This window comes from Arachis stenosperma, chromosome 9, assembly GCF_014773155.1.
Source record: "Arachis stenosperma cultivar V10309 chromosome 9, arast.V10309.gnm1.PFL2, whole genome shotgun sequence".
Taxonomy (NCBI): Eukaryota; Viridiplantae; Streptophyta; class Magnoliopsida; order Fabales; family Fabaceae; genus Arachis; species Arachis stenosperma.
Genome location: NC_080385.1, coordinates 36,849,597 through 36,855,596, shown reverse-complemented (window position 1 = coordinate 36,855,596; position 6,000 = coordinate 36,849,597).

Sequence of the window (6,000 nt, the reverse complement as noted above, 5' to 3'; positions counted from 1 at the left end):
TCATCATACTATTTGTTTTTGTTTTCAATTCTTCTTTACTTAAGGACAAGCAAACCTTTAAGTTTGGTGTTGACGCTTTGCTTAAGGCTTTTCTGTTTAGCACCAAAGGGAGATGAATATTCTTCATGGAGGAATGAAATGGCCACCAACATAACTGAGGTGGTTAAGTTCCTTTCATTTTATTTCTCTTCCGTTCTTATTTTGTTGTCCTCTGTTTTCTGTTGCTTTGATTGCATGCATGAGTTTTAGTACGTTTAGTTCTTATATTTAGATTTAATTATAATAAATTGTCTCATGTACCACTCACTGAGCTTGAATATAAAAAGAAAAGAATTTAAATGATGTACTGCATGAGAAATTGAGTTTAATTTTAAGAATAGTCTTATTTACTTAAATGTGGTGGTATTTTCTGTGATTTTTGAATGCATAATATGAACAGTGCATATTTGAATTTGAATCAAGGGATGTTGATGTATAAGGAACAGGAATTTAGAGAATTATTATTACTTATCTGAAATAAATAATAGTTTAACCCTTGAAGCAAAAGAAACAGCAAAAAAAATTAATAATAAAAGCAAGGTCCAAGGCTCTGAGCATCAATAACTAGGTAGGTCAGACATAATTAAAAGCTCAAAGAGTTGCTTCCCTAGTCATATGCTTGTGGTGTGATTGTGTCAAGTAATCCTTGAGACAGAACACTTAGAGTCGAGACCAAGTGCGTTTAACAAGAGTATGCCAAAGGCTTTGAGCACCACTGTCTGGGAGTAACTGAAAGAAAAATCAGAACTTAAAGAAAGTTCTCCAGTTAAGTGCTTGTGGTGTTTCTGTGTCAAGAAAAGCTTGAGACAAAACATTTAAAGTCACGGCTAGGATCAAGGTGCAAAGCACCAAAGAAAAATAAATTAAAGTAAATTTTGCTGTGTTCAAGGATTAAACTGAAATATAAAGATCAGAGAATTCATAATATTATCCGGATTCTAATTCTGAATGACAATGACATCCTTCTGATTCAAAGGAGAGTGAGATGCCAAACCTATTCAGGATTACAGTTATAAACCCCACTATAAAAAGAGACATGAGCTTAATCGAACTCTCATTCTCATGCAATTCACATCCTAAGCCTATATTAGTTTTGGTTGCTTGAGGACAAACAACAGTTCAAGTTTGGTGTTGTGATGCGTGAGCATCTTTTCTATCTTTTCCTAGTGAATTTGCACTTAAATTATTGAGTTTAATCAAAAATTAATTATCTTTTAGTCACTATGGATGCTACTTTGAGTCTTGTGCAATTTTGTTTATTTTAGGTAGCATTCAGATGGATTTGATGGAGTTTCTACAGTAAAAAAATTAAAGGAGAAAACCAGCGAGGATCGACGCGCACGCGTACCTGACGCGTTCGCGTGATTTGGAGCATTCCATGGCGACGCGTGCCCGTGGCTGATGCGTACGCGTGATTTGAAGATTTGCACGGTGACGCGTACGCGTGACTGACGCGTACGCGTGAAATGCGCCACGTGCAGAAAATGTAGAAAATGCTGGGGGCGATTTCTGGGCTACTTTTGACCCAGTTTTCAGCTCAGAAAGCACAGATCAGAAGCTACAGAGTGAAGGAATCAAGTGATCCCCATCCATCAATTGAAGACTTGCTTATTGCCATAATTAATTCATATTTAAATTTGAATTCTATTTTAAAATAGGAAAAGATATTATTTAGTTTTAGAAAGTAGATTTTAAATTTATTAGGATTAGATATAAAAGAATTTGGAATTAGTTAACAGGGGAATTCACATTTCATCATATTGGAACTCTGTACATTTTTATCAGAATCCTATTTTTCTCTGAAACCTTAACTGTTTTCTCTATATTTTATTCCCAACTAAATTACTTTACTATTTTAATTTCTGTACGATTTTTTAATGCTCTTTGAGCATCCAAACACTCTTTTCTGTTTGCCTAACTAAGCCAATCATTTAACCATTGTTGCTTAGTCCATCAATCCTCGTGAGATCGACCCTCACTCACCTGAGGTATTATTTGGTACGACCCGGTGCACTTGCCGGTTAGTTTGTGGTTGTAAATTCCGCACCACGGAGGAGCATGTATTGTTCTCAAAGATAAAGATGGAATCTCAACCGAGCAGTCAATAAAGTACATGTTTCTGGTTAGCAACAACAATTCTGAATACGAAGCACTCCTAGCCGGCATGAACCTAGCAAAAGAGTGCGGAATACAAAACATCAAGGTCTACTGCGACTTTTTTTTGGTAGTCCAACAGGAAACGACGTATTCCAGGTATGCGAACCTTCCTTAGAAATAGGGGTGGCAAAGGGGCCTAAACCCGCCGAGCCGGCCCGCGTAACCCGCCAAAAAAGGCGGGCCGGGCTAAAAATTGGGACTGCCAAATAGTAAATGCCCACCTAACCCGCACCGCTTAAACCGCGGGTTCTGGCGGGGCGAGGTGGGCTTCCCCGCCGGGCTTTGTGTTTTTTTTGTAAGGGGTATTTTTACAATTTTTTTGCCAAAACCCAACTTCCCCCAACCCAACTTACAATAGAATGAAGATGAAAATTGGGTGTTTTGGATTATGTTTATTTTGTTTTAGAGACAATATTTATAATTATGTTTTAGATTATGTTTATTTTGCTTTGGAAATAATATTTATAATTATGTTTTGGATGAAAACTTGGTTTATAATTATGTTTATTAGATATTTATAATTACAAAGATTTTAATATTTGTGAATATAAAAATTATAATTTGTTTATACCTTTAGAAATTATACTAACTAAAAGTAAAAAAGAAGAAATTTTTTATGCCTTTATATATATTATTTAATAGTTAAAAGTAAAAAAAAAGAAGATATTTGGCGGGCTTGGCCCGCCAGCCCGCCCTTAGGCGAGGCGGGGTGGGATTCTGGGACCGCCTCACTAGGCGGGGCGAGTCAGGCCAGCCCGCCAAAAGGCAGGCTTCTGGTGGGGAGGGGCGGGGCGGGGCGGACTTCCCCGCTTGCCACCCCTACTTAGAACAATATTACTCACAGGTAAAATATTTAGCTCAACATTTCAAACATCTTGAAATAATGCATGTAAATAGAAATGACAATAATCGAGCCTATGTGTTATCTAAACTAGCTACATCTAGAAAAGTGGGAATATCACCTAATTTGTCACACATAACATTAGAACAACCTAGCATATGCAACAACCTTGTCATGAGCATGTCGCAGGAACAGGATTGGAGAACACCCTACATCGAATTCTTAAAACATGAAAAAATGCCAGAGAAGAAAAAAGCCCGAGGCTCTTTCAGAGGAAACCAAGTTTCTTCACCATCATAGGAGATGACTTTTACAGAAGAGGCTTCTCTCGACCTTTGCTCAAGTGTCTAGGAGATGAAGAAGCCACCCTAGCAATGGAAGAAACACACGAAGGGATTTGTGGCACACATATTGGTGGCCGAAGCCTTGCAACAAAAATAGTAAGAGCAGGGTACTATTGGCCGACGTTGAGAAAGGACTGTTGATAAACCATTATTTTATGGTTTATCTTGCGCGCAATTGAGTGGTTTCTATCAAATCCTTACCCACTTATTCATATAATTTGCATGGTTTTACAAATCTTTCCTAATTTTTTAGTATACTTGAAAACATGTTTCCTAGGTCTTTAAACTATCAATTTTAATTATCCTTTATTACCATTCGATATCGTGATCTGTGTGTTAAGTATTTTCAGGATTTATAGGGCAGGAATGGCTTAGAGGATGGAAAGGAAACATGTAAAAGCGGAAGGAATGCTAGAAAATGAAGTTTTGAGGAGCTGGTAGTGACGTGTACGCGTGGACGACGTGTACGCATGACTAGCGCAGAAGACAAGCTACGTGTATGCGTGACCTACGCGTACGCATGACTTACGCGTACGCGTGATATGCGCAACGTACAATAGTTGCAGAAAAACACTGGGAGCGATTTCAGGCCACCTTTGGACCTAATTTTCGGCCTAGAAACACAGACTAGAGGCTGCAGAGCGGAGGAATCAGGATTCTCTCATTCAGACACATAATTTTAGGTTTTAGATGTAGTTTTCTAGAGAGGGAGGCTCTCTCCTTTCTCTAGGTTTTAGGGTTAGGATTTCTTCTTCTTCTCAAATCCAGGTTCACTGTTCCTTGAATTTAGTCTCTTATACTTTTATTTATTCTATTACCTTAGTTTATTCTATTCTTCTTGTTGATTCTCTTCTTATTTATTTTGGCTATGAATTCTCCATGTTAGAATTGATTTCTCTTATTAATGCAAATTGAGGTATTTCATATTTATTACTTCTTCTATTATTTGTTATTAATTGATGTTTTAAGTTAGATTTTCTCCTCTTGACTTTGGTTGAGTAATTGGTGATACTTGAGTTATCAAACTCCTTTGTTGATTGACAATTGAAAGTTGCTAATTGATTTGGATTCCACTAAAGCTAGTCTTTCCTTAGGAGTTGACTAGGACTTGAGGAATCAAATTGATTGGTCCACTTGACTTTCCTTCATAATTAGAGGGTTAACTAAGTGGGAGCAATGAACAATTCTCATCACAATTGATTAGGATATGCTCTTGTAATTGGAAGTTGTTGGCTGTCTTTCTAGTCACTAACGCTAATCCTTCCCAAGGGAGAGGATTAGGACTCGTGAATATAAGTTAGCTCAACTATTTGACTTTCCCTTATTCGGTAAGAGTTAACTAAGTAGAAATAACAACATATTACTATTAATCTTGGAAAATCCAATTCTCATACCTTGCCAAGAGCTTTTACAGTTGTTAGTTTATTTCCCTTGCAATTTACTTTTCTTATTTCTAATTCAAAAACCCTAAAAATATATTTTATCATAACCAATAACAAGAACACCTCCCTGCAATTCTTTTGAGAGACGACCCGAGGTTTAAATACTTCGGTTATCAATTTTATTACGGGTTTGTTACTTGTGACAACCAAAACTTTTGTACGAAGGGATTTTTGTTGGTTTAGAAGCTATACTTGCAACGAGAACTTATTTGTGAATTTCTAGACCACGCAAGAGTCTTGTTCGTCAACTGTCTCAAGAAGTTTCGAAAATGTGACAACTGCCAAAGGTGCTCACCAATTATGCATAGCCCAGCCAAGACTTTACATACCACAGAGATCAGATGGCCCTTCCATAGATGGGGGCTTGATATACTTGGCCCCTTCCCAATTGCCAAAGGACAGGAGAAATTTCTGTTAGTAGCAATCAACTATTTCACAAAATGGATAGAGGCCCAACCACTAGCCAAAATAACGTCGGACAAGGTAAAAGGTTTCATTTGGAAATTTATCATATGTCGGTATGGACTGCCCATGGACATTGTCACTGACAACGGTAGACAATTCATTGATAAAAAAATAGCATCTTTTTTATTCCAAAATTTAAACATAAAACACCATTTCTCCTCGGTTGAGCACCCACAATCCAATGGGCTCACCGAAGTGGCTAATAAAGTCATTTTGCTGGCTCTGAGGAAAAAGGTGACAACAGCCAAAGGACAGTGGGTAGAACTGATACCGAAAATCCTCTGGGGTCACAACACCACCCCACAAAGCTCGACTAAGGAAACACCTTTTACGTTAATGTTCGGATCCGACGCAATGATCCCGTTCAAAATATCCCAAGGGTCAATCAGAACGAATCATCTTGATGAAGACACAAACAACCGAACCAGGAAAACCGAGTTGGACACACTGGGTGAAGTACGAGAAGAATCAAGGATAAGACATGAGGCGATTCAGCTCATGATCCAGCACAAATACAACACAAAGGTCAAACCTCGGATGTTTCAGCAAGGGGACCTCATTCTCCGACGCCTAGAAGACGTCTGAAAACCACCAGAAGAGGATAAGCTCGCCGCCACCTGGGAAGGCCCTTTCCGAGTTATACGGGTTCATGGCTGAGGTGTATATTCGTTGCAAACCCTAGAAGGAGAAGACCTACCGAATACTTGGAATA